The sequence below is a fragment of the Agelaius phoeniceus genome, chromosome Z (assembly GCF_051311805.1).
Source record: "Agelaius phoeniceus isolate bAgePho1 chromosome Z, bAgePho1.hap1, whole genome shotgun sequence".
Classification (NCBI taxonomy): Eukaryota; Metazoa; Chordata; class Aves; order Passeriformes; family Icteridae; genus Agelaius; species Agelaius phoeniceus.
The window spans coordinates 19,557,672-19,577,418 of record NC_135303.1 but is presented as its reverse complement, the minus strand read 5'-3'; the positions used below and the strand labels follow the sequence as shown (position 1 = coordinate 19,577,418).

Here is a 19,747-nt window from a genome sequence, read left to right as displayed (position 1 = left end):
AGCTACTGGGCCGACGTGAGCGCCGCCGCGTCCCCCGCGCCGGGGCGGGGCGCGAAGGAGGGCGGTCCCGGGGCGGGGCAGGAAGGGGGATCGCGGTGGCCGACCCCGGTGTCGGTCTCGCTGCTGGCAGCGGCTGGGAGTTAGCGGTGTGGCGTGCCTTCCTCCCGTGAGTTCCACCTGTGCCGCGTTCGCTCGGGCACGAGGGCTGCGGGGAGGGGAGAAGCAGGGGGTACTTTGAGTTGCAGTGATTCTCCCGAGCCTCGCGGCAGTGCCGGTGCCGCGCCTTGGCCGGACGCTCGCCCTGCCGCGCTCGGCGCTCCCTCTGCCTGGGCACACATGCGGCGGCGGCGCCGCTCCCCTACGCGCTGCAAGAGCCGCGGCGCCTCCCGCGGATGCCTCGGGGCGGGTTCCCGGACGCCCGGGGGCCGCTTCGCACCGCCGAGGGCCGCGGCCGTGCGGGTGCCAGGAGCAGCTCTTTCCTTGTTGGCTGCAGACTGCAGCAGCTGCGGCGCTAGGAGGCGGGGGCTGCCCCATCCCGTCCTCCCTGTCCCCTGCTGAGCAGTGCTGCCGCCGCCTGAGGGGGTTGATGGGGCGGAGCCTCCGCTCTCCCCGCCGGGACTTCGTGTCCTGTGCGAGCTTCCCCGGGGCGGCTGAGGCACGGGCGCGCTCCCCGCCGCCAAAGTTTCCCGCGACGCCCGGCGCCGTCAGCACGAGCCCCTGCGGGCAGCGAACGGGGCCGTCCCGGGGCCGGTGCCTCCCGCCCGTCACCGGGTCTGGCTTAAAGGGCCTGGCGGCATGCCGGTGGTAGGAACATGGCTGAATGCGGAGAGGCAGAGCCCCTCCGGACTTTGGCGCTGGCCCGCTGGCGCTGTCATTTCTTCGCCTCTGGGTGTTCAACCGTGGGAGGCATGGAAGCATTCAAGTGCTGCCGTTTTGTTAGTTTCGACTTCCAGCTGCTTAGAGTAGCGTATGGTTCCCAATAGTCCCTGGGAGTGGCTTTTTTTGTTTGTATTTTTGTTCGGGTTTTTTTTTCGGTGTTTTTGTTTTGTTGTTTTTTGTTTTTGTTTTTTTTTTTGGTAAGCCTTCACTCCTCATTCTGTTCCTTTAAAACTCATGTATTAATTCCAGGCATTACTATCAAAATATATATGCTTTGTATATCAGTCTCTTACAAATTACTTCGTACATATTTTTAAATGTGCCGTATAACTAGCCACTTGCCAGAGCATGGTTCTGCTGTGGGAACTGCTATGTGAAGGGGGGGGTCCCAGGGTTCTTCAGCAATGGTAAAGCCATGGGCAGTTCTGCTGTTGACTTATGGATTGCAAACACAGAGGTGCTGTCATTGACAGGTTGGTAGGTTTTACTGTAGACTGTTGTCACATTGCCTGCTGTATGATTGCGATGAGTGTTCTTATAGATTGGAGTAAAAAAAATATATATATCACTAGCATTGATTAGAATTTTTAAGCTACTTATTAAAGAAAAAATATTTGGGATGGAATTGAAAGTCTTCTTACAACACCACAGGTGTTTTTAATATCACAAATGTCTGTGATCTGTCACTTAATAGGAATCAGGTGTTTTGTTTCCTTTTTGATTTGGGGCACTCCTTTTCAGTCTTTGCAGGGATTCTCACATTAAAAACATCGGAAAGAAATACATAGCTTTCAGAAAATAGCAGTTTAATTCCAGAATTTTTACTGAACTTATTTTTTTGAGTACAGATGTGTTGGATTCTTATTTATATTTCTGTTCTGTGCTGTAGATCTGAAATCATGAGTCTGTCTTGTACTGTAAATCTGAATTCAGGAGCTAGTTTTCAGAAATAACTTTGCTGGAAGACTGAGGCTGACTAATTTGCTGACTTGTGCATGCAGAAAAAATGGAAAGTGGGTTGAATTTAGACCTTAGGCACTCAGTTAGTTTCCTTGATGTGGTGATCTCACTGTTGGGACAGGTGAAAATGAAGAGATCTAGGCTGTAAGGGCTAGCAAGTAGACAAAAGAAGATACTTCCTTTGACATATGGAGGCAGAGGTCTGCACAAGTGTATGTGCAAACAAGCTTAAAGTAATCTCAAAGATCCAATCCAACATAGAAACTCACTATTTTGATGCTTTATCTGCTTTCTTGTCAAGTGAGAGAGTCTCAGGGCTCCCAAGTGTCAAATAATACAAGATAGGATTGAATCTGCTTGTTGTGGAGGTTATTTCCCTGCATGTGGCTGATACCACAAAATGGTCAGGATGTTTTTTCTTGATTCCTCAAGAGGTTAATCCAGAGGAACTCTGTTGTAAAATGCATACTTATTGAAGACAATTCTTATTGCATTGCTTCTGTTTTACATGTAGTAATGGCTCAAAAGGTGCCCAGAGGCTGGGATTTGTTCTGAAGTTCTCATTTTATAGCCTGACAGAAGTATTCATGTTGCCCACTCAAAAATGATGGAATGCACAATGCAATTTAGACTATACTTTAAAGGAATTTCATAACTTGCCAGGTTTCCATTTAATCTATTTAATTTGATCTACCATTGCTTGTGGTATTTAAGATTAATACATCTCCCGGGATGTTTATAGTATTACTATCCAAAGTTAGAACTACTGCAGACAGAGTTTTGAAATGTATCACAAATGAAGCCAGACAAGCTAGAGAAAGTAATTGTAGTGTATACTTTTAAAACAATTGCTAACTATTAGGATTAAATATCTAAAAGATTAGATTGTACCATATCTACCGTATTCTGTTCAGTACTAATAGGCTATACCATGTTAGTTGTCTTGCATCTTGCGAACAAGATATAGTGATGGCTGATCTGAGCAAATTGTTGTTAGACTGGTTTACCAGCCTGGTCTAGTATGACAATCTGTATAGTCAAAATATCCTGAATAATTAAAAAAACGTCTCTGTGTAAGGCCTCAAGTTCAATCTAATGTTAAAGTTGCCAAAAGAAACACTGGACATTCTCTAACTACTGAGAAACGTTTTCTTCGTGCTTCAGAGCAGGAAGAAAATGCTTCAGAGCCAATCAAATGAATGCAAGGTGTTTTTCAAGGTACAACTAAGTGTTTTACTGCTTTTTTCTCTCTTCTTCCTCCCTTTTTTCTCTCTTTTTTCCTGTCCCACTCCCCTCTTTTTTCTCCTTCATTTTTTTTGTTCTCTTCTTCCTCTATCCTTTTTACCGTATTCTTTTTTCTTTTACCTCTCGTTTACTCTTTCTTTCCCCAATACCTTTTTCATTGCCTTCCCCCTCTTCTGTCACCTCCCCCCTTTTCAACTTTCCCCCCTCTGTTTTGCTTTTCCTCACCACTTTTCACCTTTTTCTCCCCCTTCCACACTTTCACCCCCCTTCTTTTTCTCCTCCTTTTTGGTTTTTTCTCCTTTCTAAGGCAGTCAGGACATAAAAAATTGAAATGCATAGGGCAGCAGAAAGACAGTGAGAATTTACAACATAATCCTTATTGAATAACCCCCTTAATTTCTCTGTGATAAGTGAAGGACCCTCTTTCATTTTCTCCCAGTCTTGCCTGTACTCAAATTCAGTGTCTTCCAGTGGGCCAAGGTAAGGAGGAGAGGGTGTTATTTATAAATTGTTCAGGCATGTTGAATCAACTAAAAGCATTTTCCTGCAGAAAGATATAAAAGTTTTATCTGAAAAACTTTATTCAATAGATCTCAAATTTTATGGGTTACTTTATAACTTAGATGAAACAAATATTTAAAGGTGAATTTGTATTAAAGGTATGTGGGAATGCAAGTATGGAGCGCTTTTGTTATGACAATATTCTGGAAGCGTAAAGTAAACTGAAGTAGGATTTTGAGATATAACTTGGGACCATGTGAGCAAAGAACAAGTACTCACAATAATCATGTAGGATATATGGGAAGCAAAATTAATTAGTGTGGTTTTTTGAAGCACTGTTTTTCAGGTATACATCTAAAATGTTGGGGTTTATTATTACTAGTGTTGAGAAACATAAGCTGGGTAGAGATTCTCTTTCAAATCCATGTGAATGAAATTGAATACTAGCCTCTGAACGGATACATATAGATTATATATGAAGAGATGCTAGGAGAATGCATGCTTTTCCAATTTGTTTAATAGGTGAAGATCAGGCAGTTTGTTTCTAAAGAAGACACTTAGCAGTCATTAGTTAGTTGGAAGATCTCTGTTGCAGCACTACTCCAAGCCCTCTGAGCACTTTCTATGCATTGTAGAGGAAGGGGTTTTCTTGCTCTCCCACCACCCATCAATGTTTTATTGACAATGAAAATACTTAGCAGAACCCACCATTTTATGCAAAAAACAAAGTGTGTTTTGCAATGAAAAGCAATAAATAATAACCTCAGCTGTTCATACTGCAATGATCAAGTTCCTGCATTTTAGGCAACAGATGTAACTTAGCAAGTGCTCTGGTTTAAGATACCAAGGTTCTGCAATAGCCAAACAGAGTGTGTCATCATATGAGAAGAGAGTTTAAGTGCAGCAACTCTCAATGGATCACTGCATAGGTGGAAACATGACTTCTACTTTTGAACAAATTATTTTCATCAACTTGTATTTGAAATCTATGAGATTTTTGGCATCCTTTCATACTCTTGCTTTTGCAGCCCTACATTTCTGAGGGCGAGGAGAGATGGCTATCTTGTCAGTATGATTACTTGCAGTTACAAGGGAGAAAGGGATGCTGTTTACAAAATCCCCCCTGTGTATTTTGGTTTATTCTTGCCTGATAATGATGTTGCATGATCTTTGCTGCATTTATCTTCCCTTTGGACAAAGAATGCTGAGGGTGATGTTGAATCATATCCTATTTGCTGATCCATGAATGTGGTATGGTCACATACTCCATCACTGCCTCCCAGTTCCACTCCACAGTTATCAGTATTCTTTTTTGGATCATATGGTTCCACTTGGTTGTCTCAGTCCTATTCTAGTATTTTAGTCTGTGCTGTTATACATTTGTGGTCCTAGTGTACTAATACGAGTACTTTTCTGTAGAAATCCCTACAAAATAATGGTATCTCAAAGGTTTTTCTGTGTAAAATTGTCTATCTCTGTGTCAGAGTCCCTAGTGTGTAGGGTTAATCCAGACTTAAATAAGCAAAAAAAAAAGTTTTCTTCTGATGGTCATATGTTGCAAGTGACTTGCTTTCAGTCTTCCGTGTTGTATATGCCTCAGGTTTTCATACTTCAACAAAAAAGGGATTATTAGTCTTTCATACTTGGCAACAAAAAGGGATTATGAGGAAATGAATTTATATTGAACTTAAGGTTTGTGTTTTTCTTTTTTTTTTTTTTTTTTTTTTTCAGAGCACAGGACCAGGTTAACACTAGAGGGCCACTACAAAACTACAGAAGATTTGTTTTGCTCTTATTCCTTCCACCCACATATAAAAATGGGTGTGGGGCGGGGGGTGTTAGCTGTGTTTGCTTTCTGTTGCAGACCTCTAAGTAATGTCCTTCAACCCATTTGATAATACAATTACTCATCTTAAAAATTAGGGCCTACAGCATACCCTTTCTGGCTTGTTTCAAAAATGTCAATCTAATTTTCAATCTAAATTATTCACAGTCTTTGTATATATTTATTGTTCTTGTTTAGTATCATTCAGTAGCTTAATTCATACTTTGTTCTCTGTATATACTTCTGTGTAGAGAATAGTCATGTTTACTTTTAGACTTAATGTTGTTGGGCTGAAAAGTCCGGATTGACTTTGTTTCATTACATACTGGGAAAACTAAGAGCTTATTGGGTTCAGCTTGGAAAAGAGAAGGCTGAATGTGACCTCACTGCAGACTGCAGCTTCCTCAAAGGAGAAAGTGAAGCAGATGATACAGATCTGCTCTCTCTGGGGAACAGTGATAAGATGCAAGGAAGAGGAATGAAGCTGAATCAGAGGAAGTTCAGATATACAAATATAGGGCTATATTTATGAAACAGTTAATGAAATTAGCATTTGAAACCTTGTTTCAATTGTCTTTGTTTAACCATTCATTTTGAATTGTTTTGGTGGTTTTTTTACATCTTCTAATCCACTTTTCTCACATTTAATAATCCCCCATGTGGTAGTATGGATAAAAAATAGTTAATCTCCCCACCTCTGACCAGCTCCACTGCATTTTCTTTTGTCTTGGGGAATGATCTTTTGTTTAATTGAAGAAAGATATTGTAATTTGCTAAGATATTGTATGTATATTTGCTAAGATAATGTATGTATATTTTTCTGCCACTCTAATTCCTCTCTGTTTCTAATTATTTTTTACCTCAGAATCTATTCAATTTTCTTTTCTCTTTGATTCAGTTTAAATAAAGCACCTTTATTGAAACTAGGGTGAATTAATGTACTTGTAAATAACAGTAGGTCTATGGTACATTTCTAAACCATGGGATGCTGGTCAGCCTTGACATCTTAGAAGGCTGTCTGATAGTTCCCACAGTAAGTTTCTGTGGTCTACAGACTGTAACATTGACAAGTTACTGAATATTGGTTTTCAAGTCTTCCAGTTGAAAGTTAAGGTGTTGTTTTGCTATGAAGACAACAAGAGGAGTGCAAACAGAGACTGGAATGGAATGTAAAGAGAAGTAGGTGAACTGGGAAGGAGGGGAAGAGTTTCATTGAAGGTCAGTTTGTGGGAGCAAATGGGGCTCAGTCTCTGCAAAGAAATGTCTGCAGATACCATTGGGACTATGACCTGGTAGGAGAGGGAGAAACTCTGTGAACTCTTGGGCTGGGCTGACAAGAATCTGGATCAAGGGAAGAAAACTGGAATAGAAGATCAGCTTATATGAGCTAGTGACTGAAAAACTGAAGTGAAAGACTAAGGTTGAAAATCAGGCTAATGTGAAGTGAAGTGGAGGAGAAAATCAAAGACTGGAATGGGTCATGCAACTAGCCCATGTCACAGTAAATGTATTACTTCTCATGTCTAACATATTTAAAGGATTACATTAGTAATTATTGAGAATATTCAAATGCTTTGTTCTGTGAGATTCATTAACATGCATCAGCATAACTGCTATGCAATTATGCTTACCTTCTTAATCCTCATCTTTTCAGGAAGCCATAGCCTTTTCTTTTAGAAGCACATACCCATCTGTCATTTGTGGTTCCTCCCTCTACCGCTTCCCAGCTGAGTTAACACTTTGTGAAACTGCACCTTTACATCTTTTCAGGTACTCTAGGTGGTTGTAGTTGAGTGTTTTATCAAGCATAACAACAATGCTTATTGCTTTGTGACTGTTCCAGGGTGTCAGTGATTATTTTACTTTACAAGTCAGCTTGCTTTAGTAGAGTTCTCCCTGAACCTCACTCATGTGCCCTAAAGCAGGAGTGAAGAAAAGGAATTTGAAAACAGATCAAGTCAGCCTTGCCTGCTTACAGCAGTCCACTTAAAGGGAGGTGGGAAAGCTAATGTTTGTTTTAATTCTTAGCTCTGTTGCAGACTTCTATGCTATATTCTTTAGTTTTCCATTAATTATTTATATTCAGATTGGTTAAATTCAGTTGGTTTTAATTCCTTTTGTGAGCATGTTGTACCCTGACCTCAAATTAAGGAGATGGATTTTATGGTAATAAGCATTCCAATCTCATTATGGAAGAGATTAAGGATTTATGCTGGATTTGAAAGCATCCATTTTATCCTGACTTGAAATACTTACTGCTTTCTGCTTGTTTACTGTTGTTTGTATTGAGACAATGTCAATTTATTTTAATCACTATTTTATGAACGTTAATTTACTGTAGTCCTTTCATAAGTTAATATGCTGTAGTATCTACTTTGGAGAACCTAGCTGTTCTTATAAAAGCTGTTAATATATAACATAGTTTTTATTACACATGACAGTTACTAGAATGTTAATTAAACAGTGATTTCCAGTTTTGTTTATTTTCAACCAAAAAAAGGTATTTTTGTCTTTTCTTTGACTGTCTCACCCAGCTTTCTGCATGTGAGATTAATATAGGATCACAGACTGGTTGAGGTGCCAGGGAGCTTTTGGAGATGATGTAGTCTAACTCCATCCTCAGTTAAATAGGACCAGCTCTATCAGGTTTCATATGACTGTGTTCACTCAGGTTTTGAGTAGTTCTGTGACTCCACAACTCCTCTTGGCAGCCTTTTCCCATGCTTGACCACTCTTACAATGAACAAGTGTATTCATTTTTGCATGTAGAATTTCTTCTGTTTCAGTTTATCCCTGTTGACTCTTTTCTAGTCAGTGTACACTGCTGTGGAAAGTCTGACATGCTTTCATCCCATGTTGAACAATCTTTTGTTTATGTGTATTGATTAGGTTTTAGCCCACCTTAAGCAGGCCTTCTCTTCAGGCTGTAAACAGTCCCACCTCTCCTCGTATGGCAGATGCTGTAGTCCCTCCATCATCTTTGCATCCTGTGTTTGGTCTTGTGTCATAGACATATTTTATGAAAATCCTTTTGTTAGGACTTTTTCTCCTGAGAAGCTGAGAGGCCTCAGAAACGAAATGTAAACAATAATTATTTGCTGCTGTGGAATGCAAAAGGTGCATCTTTGATTGGTCTCATGTGGTTGTTTTTAATTAATGGCCAATCACAGTCAGCTGTCTCAGACTCTCTGGTCAATCACAGGATTTTATTATTCATTCCATTCCTTTCCTTTCAAGTCTTCTGATGAAATCCTTTCTTCTATTCTTTTAGTAAGTTTTAATATATAATTTTCTTTTGAAATAATACATACCATGAAATAATAAATCAGCCTTCTGAAATGTGGAGTCAAGAGTCTCATCTCTTCCCTCATCCTGGGACCCCTGTGAACACCACCACAGTCTTGTGCTGTATGTCCCTGTCTCTTACACAGTTGGACTCCACCTGTGTGCTGTGTCTACCTGCTGCTACATGGTAAGGGTCCACCTCTGGAAATGGCTTGAGTCTGTTTTTACTGACGGCATTGCACACCTGAAAATGTGTTTCTTTAGGATGTGATATCAAAATCTAAAGTAGGCTTAAATTGTTAATAAGCTAAAGTAAAATGTACTAATTTGTGTGAAATTACCTTATAATTCCCATAAGGAATTTCCTATATCATTTTCTCAGGAAGAATAATTATCTCTCATATTTTCCTTAAGTCACAAGTTTCACAGCTTGGTAGTGTGTCATGTTCCACTGTGGGGAACTGGGGAGTTCTTAGAAAAACAGATGGTCTAAGATGAAAATAAGTCAAACGAGACAGTATTGTATCTGAGAACTGTTTATTGGTAACAAAAAAAGAGGGAGTTGACTTGCTAAAGAGGACTAGAAAAGACAGAAAAAGGAGGAAGGAAGATGAAAAATAATGAGGGGAAAGAGGGGGGAGATAGAAAAATTGGGCATTACCACCCGAAGTCAGGGAGTGCCGCCGACGGTCCAGTGTCAGGGAGCGTGTGCCCGCTGGCTGCTGGGGAGCCTGCGCAGCCCTCGGAGAGGCACGGCTCCACAGGCACAGCTCCCCCGGCCACGGGCAGCCGGACACCAGGTGAGTGAGGGAGGGGGCGCTCGGGCGGGACGTCCGGAACGCTGGACAGGATGGCGGTGGGGATCGTGGTGGCGGGCTGGACCGGCGAAGCAGGGCTAGAGGCAGGCAGGAACGCAGGAACGAAGCAAGCAGGGCGTCGGTCAGAACACAGGGAGGCGGGACAGGCGGCGGCTGGGACAGGCGAGGGGTGGGGCGGGACACAGGCTACACACAAGGCTCGGAGGTCAGCCAGAGTGCAGCCAAATGCCCAGCGAGAGGGAGGGCGAGTACTTGCGGGAGAGTAAGGGCCAGTAAGGGCGAAAGAGCCAAAAGGCAGGCTGGAGCCAGGGCAAAAAGGACAAAAACAGGCTAGGGCCAGAGTAATATGCAGACCTTAAGCCTGGGCAAAAAGACGAGAGCAAATGCCCCAACATAGAAAGCCCTGCGTCAAAAAAGCCCCAGAGCTTGTGCCTCAGTTATTTTTATGCCCCCTGTCTCCTCCCATGATCTGCCTGCTGACAGAAGACCACTGGCACAGTGTTCTAACGTTCCACTGCAGTCCATTGGTGGAGAGAACTGTGTCAGTCATTCTCTGAGTTCTGTTTAAAATGTATTTTACTACAGTAGTTAAACCTTCATATCCTACTCAAAGATTTAGGTTTTTCTTTGCTGCTTTTTTCATATTTCAGAATTGTTGTCTCACTAGCTGCTTTTTTCATATTTCAGAATTGTTGTCTCACTAGTTTTGCTGTTGTCTTTGTCACATGTTTTCCTGTCTCCTTCATACTTGGTTTGATTTGCTTTTCAAATGGTCTTGCTGTAGATCCAGAACTCTGGCTAGGTAGGAGATGGATCTAACAGGCGTGGAATAGTATCTCTCTCTGTTTAGAGAAATCAATTTTCATTGAGGTACTTCCTTTATTGCCATCTCTGATACTTAAATTGCATAACGTGAAACTTGGAAAAAAATACATTACCAGTGTGAGCAGCACTGGTCTTAGAGCTTTAGATAAAGTAAAATAAAACCTGAGCTTAGTATAGCAATAGTAACAAAGTGCTCTCAAGACAATATTGTTGCTTAGGTAACTTTGAAAGTCTGCACCGGGGGTTTTCCAGTTGCCACATCACTCCTCCAGAGAGAGGAGTGATTGCATGATGATGGCACCTCAGTGTGAACTTCCAGTGTTCTGTAGTATCTTCTGTTAGAGCCTAACAGTGAATCAAGAGGAGCTGACCTTGGCCAAGCATGTTCCCTTGATTTGACTAGTTTTGGAAGACATAGCACCTGAGGCCTTAACTTGCAAACAGAAAGGATTTAATGATTTAATTAATGTCAAACCCAGCTGTATTTGTTTGTATAAGTACAGTTTCCTGTCTTCTTTGGGTAATTTGAATGTCTTGCTGCTACAAATAATCTCAGTATTAGTTACCCTATTGTCTATAATTTCTTCTCCTGAGATTCTCTTTTGTCTATCCATTTAGTGGATATTTGTTCACAATATAATTTAAAAATAGACTGTAAATTATAATCTTGTTAGTTGTGAGTGCTTTTTGAAGAATTTGTGTTCACTGAAATATGCTAAGAAATTTTTTCAGGGTTCATGTTTCTTGTTATGTTGGCAGTGAAGTATAGGATACCGTGGTAGTTTACTCAGGTTTGTTGGTAATCTTGACAAATACATGAGACAGTAATGGAGTAGCCTTGGCTTAAAGCCACCTTTGTCACTGTTATTTATTCCACCAGTAAGGTGGAGTCCAGGTCTCCATCCTCTCTGTTGGTTCTTACTTGGGCTTTTATTCTATTATTATTGTACTATTCTATTATTATTGTACTATCAGTATCAATTTTTTTATTTCTTAAACCAGCTTTTTAAAAGAAAAAAGACTTTCAGTGCAGACTAAATTTTTCTCAAAGTTGTTCTCATTAATTTCTCTCTCCCTTGCTCTAGACAGGCAGTCTCCAACTTGAAATTTGTGCATTTCTTCTCTAGAATATCAAAGAAGCTGGGAGAGGGAAGAAACTAAAGGAATGATAGCTTTATTCATTATTGCTTTTATTTCAGATAACTGTATCTATCACCTGATCTTGTCTTGTCAAAACCTTTTATGTCTGTGAGGAGAAGGAGTGTTATTTTGACAATACTCCTCACATGTATCAGAATGTTAGCACTGTTCCTTTTGGTGCTTGTGGTCTTCTTGGTTCCTTTTATTTTTTCTGTCAGTCACATTTATAATAGTTGCTTATTAAAAAATAATATTACTGAAAGGTAATTTTATCTGTTTCCCACATTTCTGAGAGTGTTTTGGTTTTCCTTCTTTTTTTTTTATTTCTACTTTTCATTTTTTGGTGATTTTAAAAGTAGCTCTCAGCTTCCTCAGTTATGTCTTCAAAATATGTGTTAAAAATATTTTTCTATCTATTTTTTGATTTTCTGAATTGGTCAGGTTTTCTCTAGATTATGGGGGTTTGTATTTCTAATTTTTTGTAGTTCATTACTTTTGTTGCTTCCTCTAAATTTTATTTACTTCTGTCATGTGGTATTTTTTTTTGAGAAGTGAATTGGGGAAATTAATATGGAGTTATTGTTACATTGAATTCAGAAGGCCACTGCTGAAAACTGCACCTGAACTTTTGTATTTGCGTTACTAGATTTTTTGAGGAGCAAATGTTTCCAAAGAATGGAATTTATTTTCTAATAGTATTTTCTAATAGTATCGTCATGATGTTCATTCTGTTGGTCAATGTACCTGTACATTCACAACAGGGCTCAGTCTTACAGTTATTGTAGTTGTCATCAAGCATTAAATCTTTTCTTTGGTTGATATTCAAATCATGTAGATCAACATTTTGTCGTATTTCATCTTCTCATCCCTGTCAAGACAACTTGACCTACATACAACCTGCAGGCGTTTGCTTAGGAAGAGTTTCTGAGTTATTGTATGTGTGTATACATTATTTGAATAGATCTCTTTTCAATTTATAATAGCGTATATTCACTTATTAGTAAGGAACCGATGCTTAGACCAGGTGCTATTTGAGGTAAGATCTTTTTCAAGTGTTATATCTGGTTATTACTTCTATATGAAGTTGTGGATTTTTTGGGGTTTTTTTTGTGTTTGTTTTTTAATGAATGGATAGTAGTTGTCAGGGGTTGCAATTATCACTTGCTGACTGTGTTCTGCACTGCAAGTTGAAATTTCAGTTGATGTTAGATTGGCATAGTCACATATAAAAGTGAATTGCCTTGTTTCACAGCTGCGTTACTACTTTGGTGAAATCAGAGCCTGAACAGCTGTGTCAATCACTTACTGAGTATGGCCTGTTTATTTTAAAATCTTCATGGGATATGGTATGGGTTGGCCTTGGCTGGCCTCGCCAGATCCCCACTCAGCTGCTCTTTCACTCTCCCTCCTCAACAGGATGAGCTTAGAAAGTATAAGTGGAACAGCCCAAGCTAAAAAGACTGGGCGATCACTCATCAGTTACCATCATGAGCAAAGAGGTTAACTTTGAGGAAAAGGAACTTGATTTATTGCCAATTGAAAATACAAAAGAATGGACTCCCAGTGGGCTGCAGCTTCCTTCAGGGCATCTCCAGCTGCTTTGCAGTGAGGTCTTTCATGGGTTGCAAGCTTGGTATCTGCTTCGGTGTGAGGCTTTACAGGGGCTGCACGTCTTGCTGCTCAGAGTACCTCCTCCTGTCTTCACTGTCCCTGGTGTCTGCAGGGTTGTCCCTCACTTGTGGTTTTCACACTCTACTATGCAACATTTTTGTAACTTCAGCAGAGGTACCACCCTCCTGCCTGAAGGGCTTAGTCCCCTGCTCTGGTCATTTGGTACCACGTTTTTTTGGCACATTCTCTCCTCACAGAAGCCCCCCTGCAGGCACCTTACTGCTAGTACTTGGGCATATAAAACAAATAAAACTATCAATGAAAAATCAAAACTTGATGTTTAAGATAATATGAATAATTCTGGGGACTCTTGTTATGTATGTATAGTTATACGGGACAAATTACATAGAACTAGTTAATGTTTTCTCATTGTGTTTGCACATACGTCTCTTCCAGTTCAAAATACCTAGTGACAGATAAAATAACTATTAGTTTTCCTTACAGAATCACAGAACAGTCAAGGTTGGCAGGGACCTCTGGAGCTCACTGTGGACACCCACCTTGCTCAAGCAGGACCACCTAAAGCAGGTTACCCAAGACCATGTCCAGATGGATTTTGAAAATCTTCAAAGTTATGCTCTCCACAACCTCACTGGGGTCCTACTCACCCTCACAGATGATTCCCTCAGTCCTTGTGCACCTTTCCTAATTGCCATGTTTGATCAAAGATTATGAAGAGTAGCAATCATGGGTGCATCCCATCAGGACCCGTGACCTTATATCTGTTCAGCTGGTTTAAGTATCCCTGACCATGATCAAGGGTACGTCTTCCTTGCTGTAGACTTCCCCTGGGATTTGATAAGGTCATGATGTTTAGTATGACATTTCCTCTAACTTTCTAGCATATAAGGAGACCAAGAGATTGGTTCAAATAAGGTTCCTTGTGTGCCTTTACATGCATATAAAGTATTTTATGCAGTAATTCTATGGAGTTGGTTTATTTCAGTGGTCATGGCTGCTGATGTTGGCAGTTTCATGTCCTGCTCTGGTTAGTTTCTAATATATGAGAGAGCAGCTGCAGTCATCTGTCTGCCTTGAAGCACTGTTTTCTGTGTCAGTTTAGTGTTTATATATAAGCAAAGAATATGCTTTTAATGAAATTGTGGTATTTCAGCCAAGGATTATAACTGTATGTAGGTTGTGTTGCTGTATTTAAAAGACAGCTAATATACTAGAGGGATCTTTTAATAGATTTACATGCAGATAAGCACAAAGGTGATTTGTTTGAATCAGGTCAAGTTCTGCTTCTCTTAGCATCTATCTCTTTCTTTCCAATATACTATAAAGAAAATATTTTTCTGCTTCTGTTTCCTTTTTTTGTTTTGTGCACACTGACAAAGCAGGCTCCATTTAAATAATAAATCCCCATCAAAAGCAATTTTCTGTATGTTTTTTACTCCATCAAGGATATATTGATTTTCATTCTTTAGACCTACATAGGTATATTATGCGTAGGACAAAGAAATCATTAACAAAGACATGATGCAGTGGCATTGGTTCTGGTTTTTATGTCTGTGCTTTCTTGTTTATATGTGAAACCTGATTTGAGAAAATACTACAGCTTTATGTATTGCTCTTTTTGCAGAGATCATTACCAGAACTTTTATTTCACAATCCACAGTACAAATCCTTTGTTTTGATTGACTAAATCAGGCATGTCTGTTGTCTTGTAATGAATTTGGCCATTATGAGTCATCTTCAAATAAAAATAGAGTTTCCACCATAAACTGTATTTGCTCACCTACAGGACCAGAATCAAAAAAAGAGAGTAAGTTGCTCATTTTGCTGTGAAGTCTGTCGCAGATGAGCTAAATTAGTGAATGTGTCTTGCCTTACTGAGCTTGCCTTCCAGTTGTTCTGCAAGGCATTCACGTGTTTTAATTAAATATTAAGAGTTCCTTGATTAAAATTGACCTTTTATATTTCTGTGTAGTGACTAGAGAGAAGCTGCTGGAAGACAGAAATAACATGCTTCATCTGTAAAACACCTAGCATGGAGATTTCCTAGTTGTGAATCACTTCAGAATGAAAACTAGGTCCAACATTCTAATCCTTTTAACCTACCCCTCTGTCAGACATTTTGTGGTTACAGGAGAGAGACTGTAGCCACATGTCGAATTCTCTCATTTTCTTTTCATTTAGGGGTTGTTTGTCTGGAAAGGTAACTCACAAAAGTCCACTCTCCCAAACTTCAATTTGGAGTGGTAGAGTTTGAGGTTGGGAACATTAGTGGGAAGTAATTCTTGTGCCACAAGCAGGCTGAGGTGTTTTCATAACTCATTTTGCTATTTAAAAAAAAGCTACAGGCATCTGAAAAGGAGGTTATTGTGAAAAAGCTCTTCTTCAGATAAGTTTCTGATTTCAGAATTAGTTTGGTATGGACATGTCACTGAGATGTCTTTGAGATTTGGAGGCAGTGTAAATTGAGCATGCTCCTTGGAATGAAAGTGTTGAAGTTACTGCAGGACTGTGGAGTGGAATGAGGAATTTTGAAGCGTGGATATTTTATTTGGTTCTCTGAAGCATTTAGCTGACCTTTGGTGCACTTTTAGTCAGCCTTCAAACCAGCAAAGCAATAAAGAAATGGTGGCATTTAATGATTGAGGGCCAACCCTATTTTAGGGCAAATTGGGAAATTTTCCTGTTAGATTTTTATAAAAACCTCTGTTATCATTCTGTTGGCAGAGCTGCAGAAGGCATTTGGTCAATGAGCATGCATAAAGTTAAGGTGGTGGAAGAAGGTTAATATCTGATTATTTTTCAGTGTCTCTGTGAGGAACAGTTGGACAGAGCATGAATAAAATTTTAGATTATGCAAAGTTGGGATTTACTTTGAAATTTTTGCTTGAAATGCAGAAATGTAAAATGAAATGAGGTTTGAACAATAAAGACTGCAGTCTTAGCAAGCGCCTCATTTCTTGCTCTCAAAAAATGGTGATGTGTACTGTTCCACCCCTACTAATCTAAGAGGACCTCTTATATTTGCACTTAAAAATGCCTCTTGTGTACACTGAGAGTCCTTTTGAAGAAATGTATCAGAGTTGCAAGAAGTCTTGTTTTCTACAAAAAACCTGTTTGTGTATTTCAGGGATCCATGTGACAAGGACTTACTGCATGTGGGTGTTAGGGTTCAGTGTTGTCTGTAGACCTCAATCTCCACAGCTGTACTTGAAGTGAAAAGAAAACCTACTTCTTTTCACTTCAAGCAATTAGATTTTTCCAAATGTGAACATATCAATAAAAGTGCCTAGGTACAACTTGTTAATACTTTACTTTATTGTATCTATTTCAGGAGTATAGTCCTGTCTCTTTCTGGTGTTCATTTTTGTAGCTTATCCCTCTGTTTTACATACAGCAAATTTACCCAGGCAGTAGATGTTCTTTTAAGAAGGCTAATTAAAGGGATGCATAGACTTAGAGAAATAGGATATATTCCAGGCCTGTAAGGGGAGAAGGTTTGTGTGGCTGAGACAAACAAGGTGGCTTGTTGAGAACACAATTGTGCTGCTGCTTTGCTCCCCCCTTCTGCCTTTCCTTGAAGATATTGATGATGGTGGTGGCCGTTCCAGAAGTTTGTGCGCAGTGGTCTCCTCCTCCAGCATTGCAGTATCAGAAAACATGTGTTTATTGTGAAGATATGTGCAGGAATAAACAGTTTCTGTAAAAAGAAAATTGTGGTAGCATTCTGCTATTAATGCTCTTTCTGTGAAAGCCTTCTAAGATTGCCCAGTCCAAATGTTTGAAGTGGAACTGGTGCTAAGTAAGAGATTTGCAGAGATTTTATAGTAGAAATACATGAAGTAATTAAAATACTTTTCTGTATACAATTTCTGTATAATATTGTATATTTCTCTATATTTATAATAAACAATTCTGTATTATTTATGTGAGTGTGTTTTTCTCCATGATATGACCAAGTTCAGGGAGCAATGATAGAGAGTAAGGACTTGCTGCTGGAGAGTCCTTTGCCTCCTTTTTGCCACTGATGTTGGTTGTGATAAGAACTGTGGCTCTGTTTTGGGAACATGTCACTATAGAAAATTAGAGAAATCTCCCTCATTTAGTTGCAGCTGTACATATATGAAAAAAAACACAATAAGTCTCCTAATTCAAAATATTTTCTAATTTAACTTGGTGTTTGTTATCCCTTACATTCCATAATACTAATAGTATGGGTTTTTAGGTGTAATACCAATTTAGTGTTTCCTGTTTTGACAAATAATAATCTAATTATTTTATTATTATTATTATTTTCAGCAATTTTTTAACCATGTGGTAAATGTTCATTATTGTGTAAGCTGGTACCTCTGCAGCTTGTTTAGCACGTAGAAAGTTAAAGGGCATATGCCCAGATTTCCATGTGGAGGGGAGATTTTATAGAAACTCATAGGATTGTTTGGGTTGGAAGGACCTTAAGGATCATCTTATTTGAAATCCTGTGCAGTGGACCGGGACACATGCAATAGGCCAGGTTGCTGAGAGCCTCATCCTGGTCTGAAACACTTCCAGGGATTGAGCATCCACGCTGTCTGGACAAGCTGTGCCAGTGCCTCACCAACCTCATATCATATCTAAACACTGCTATATGATATCTGAATATACTCTGTTTCAGTTCAAAACAATTTCCCCTTGTTACTAACAGTACATGTCCTTCTAAAAATGTCCCTTTCCACCTTTTTTGTAAACCCCTTTTAGTTACAGGAGGATGCTGCTATAAAGTCTCCCTGTAACCTTCCCTGCTCCAGACTGAACAGCTTATACTAAACTCTCTCAGCCTGGCTTCAGAGGACAGATGCTCCAGCCCTTATATTGCCTTCTGGGGTAGAGGAAGAAATTTGTGGAAGAGTGCCAGTAAATAGATTGAAATCTCTCTTACTAAAAGCAGGACTTCATAATATGCTGTGATTGAGCTACTCTTTGATTCTTTATATTGCTGTAGAAATGAGAATCTGGAATGACTCTGAAGTGTTAGTATAATGGTCCTAGAAGTTTAGGTATAAGAGGAAGGCATTACATGTGGCCTCAAAAATTATGTCAGGATGGTTCTTCTGCATGCCATTGCATCATTATTTGCAGCCTTATTCTGTGCTGACATCCTAAGCTTGTGCCTGTTCACAGACATACAAAAATAAAATTACTGCTCATTGTGGTTTCTTTTTTTTGTGCTCTTAAAACCAGACTCTAATCAGCTCAAAGAAATATTAGGAAGAATGAAAAACTGTCATCTGGTATGTTTAATCTGCCTCCAATACCTGTCTCCCTACTTGATATCTAACCTAAATTGGTTCTTTTTCTGTAGCAGTTGCAGGAGGGATGTTGTATATATCCAGATCCTGACAGTATTAGCATTCCATACTAAATTAAGTTACTCTTCAAGAACTGGACGATGAAACTTTTCATTTTATTTTGTTTTTAAAGCAGTCAAGTGAGTTAACTAGAGATGAACAGAAAGTAGTGGAATTGGCCCAGAGAAATACTTCTACCTGAGATTCTAGTTGGAAAAAACTGAGACAGTCATTTAGCTGCTAAATGCAAATAACTGAGGTGTTGGATTTATTTGATTTATTTATTATTACATCCTATGAGAGGTTGGATGTAATTTACTGGATCTGCAGCTACTGTCTGATCCTCCCCTTCCCAAAACAGGACGGAGATTGTAGGAACTGTGTTTTGGAAAAATGTCACTTTAAAAAGGCTGAGTGTGTCATCTAGCAATTTAAAATTGTGTGTGTTTTCATTTTTATTTTTTGTAATTATATTTTCTACTCAATAGTCAGAAGTTTATTGCTTTGAATTTAAAGCAAGTTTTATATTCAGCTTCAGGCTGATGTGGGGTTTTTTTCCTTTTTTTTTAAGCTATTAACTTGGAAATTAATTTGAGGTAAGGTAAGCACCTTTAGATCTTGTATATCTTGGTTTTAGAAGAAGTTTCAACTGTTCATACTGCTGTCAACTCTTTTGACTTGGGTTTCTTAACAGGAGCTACCTTGATTGTAACATCAGTTTCTAAGGGGGAGTTGGAGGGTACAGTCTTCTGCTTTTGTTGAAAGATGGTTTTCAGCTGCTCTTTCTCTGTATTTATGCATGGGTGAGTGCTGTTAGTGTCCATTGGACACATAATACTGGTCTCAACAGAGGATCAACATTATTATGGCTTTCTGCATTCCTGCAGATAGCAGAAACTTGAGTTGCTTTTGTGATAAAGGCAAGTCTCCAGCTGTTTTTTACTTCTGTTCTTTCTCTGAAGTTTATGTAGCATTATATACAAGAAGATACTGGGGTGGAGGGCAATGCACTATTGCTCCTTAGATCAATGGTTCTGAAACCATGTGTGTACAGAAAATTTCCTATGAAAAGCAGGTGTGTGAAGGATCTGAGGAAATTTGCACTTGAGCTTGAAAAGGAAGCCATGAAATGTGCTTTTTTAAAATAAGAGTGCAAAATTTGGTTGACAAGACCAAATGATGTCTAGTTGTAAGAGTGGTTGGCCCAGTACTGTTCTTAACCTACGCATCTGATGATCAGAGCTTTCAACCTAAGTGTGAAAATTGAAACAATGACATTGATTAAAAAAATCTGTTTATGGTGGCCCTTCTAG

General features: G+C 39.5%; 1 protein-coding gene across 7 annotated transcripts in view; it reads left to right on the top strand.

Moving 5' to 3' along the window:
* Positions 1-21: 21 nt before the first annotated feature.
* Positions 22-19,747, top strand: part of PAM (peptidylglycine alpha-amidating monooxygenase) — a 110,150-nt gene continuing 90,424 nt past the window's right edge. For 6 of the 7 annotated variants that reach the window (XM_054653436.2, XM_054653435.2, XM_077172115.1 and 3 more), the window contains exon 1: positions 22-166. The gene's annotated coding sequence lies outside the window, so the exon portion shown is untranslated. Of the gene's footprint in view, positions 167-9,479; positions 9,496-19,747 lie in introns of those variants that run through there. The other variant, XM_077172113.1, reaches the window with a different exon arrangement.